The following is a 751-nucleotide window of genomic DNA, read 5'->3' as shown; positions in this document are numbered from 1 at the left end:
ATAGCCTTCCAAAGTGATAGCAATTACCAGAATATATAATTTTTAGCTTAAGAAGGTTTTTTTGACCCACTGTTGTATAGTTATTAGTAAGTTATTTTATTTTATTTATTATTATTTTTTAATCCTCACAGAGGATATTTTTCCATTGCTTTTCAGAAAGAGCGGAAGGGAGAGAGAGAATTGTCTATGTGTCTTTCTCACATCCACAGATTGCCTCCCTCACGGGCCTGCAACCAAAGTGCATGCCCTTCACCTGAACCGAACCCGAGACCCTTCAGTCCGAGGGCTGGCCGATGCTTTAACCACTGAGCAAAACTGGCTAGGGCTAGAAAGTTATTTTAAACTGTTATTTTTAAACAGCATTTGAGGAAAGTATTGTATTAATACTTCCTGTCTCAGAGAGGAAGCAATTACAACACAATTACAGTTTTATCATTCAGTCAGCAAGAGATGTATTTTTGTTTTTAGTATGATTATTAAAAATAAAAGCACTATTTATCATCCCGTTGCTCTGAGAGTACTATTGTAGATTCCATTCTTCAGGAAGTAAACTGAGGTCAGCTCACTTAGTATCAACATAATCTTCGTAAAAGGGGGCGGGGCAGAGAATCAAGATAAAACACAGCATACACAAAAAACGTCAATAGCAAAATGATGACGTGACCAACAATTTTGGGGAAAAGTTCGTTTATCAAAAACATCAAAGAGAACACAAAATAAAAGCAATCTGCAGAATCTCTCCTTGAGTCCC

Source organism: Miniopterus natalensis, chromosome 13 (assembly GCF_054644295.1).
Source record: "Miniopterus natalensis isolate mMinNat1 chromosome 13, mMinNat1.hap1, whole genome shotgun sequence".
NCBI lineage: Eukaryota > Metazoa > Chordata > Mammalia > Chiroptera > Miniopteridae > Miniopterus > Miniopterus natalensis.
The sequence above is the reverse complement of the archived record's forward strand: the minus strand, read 5'-3'. Positions refer to the sequence as shown.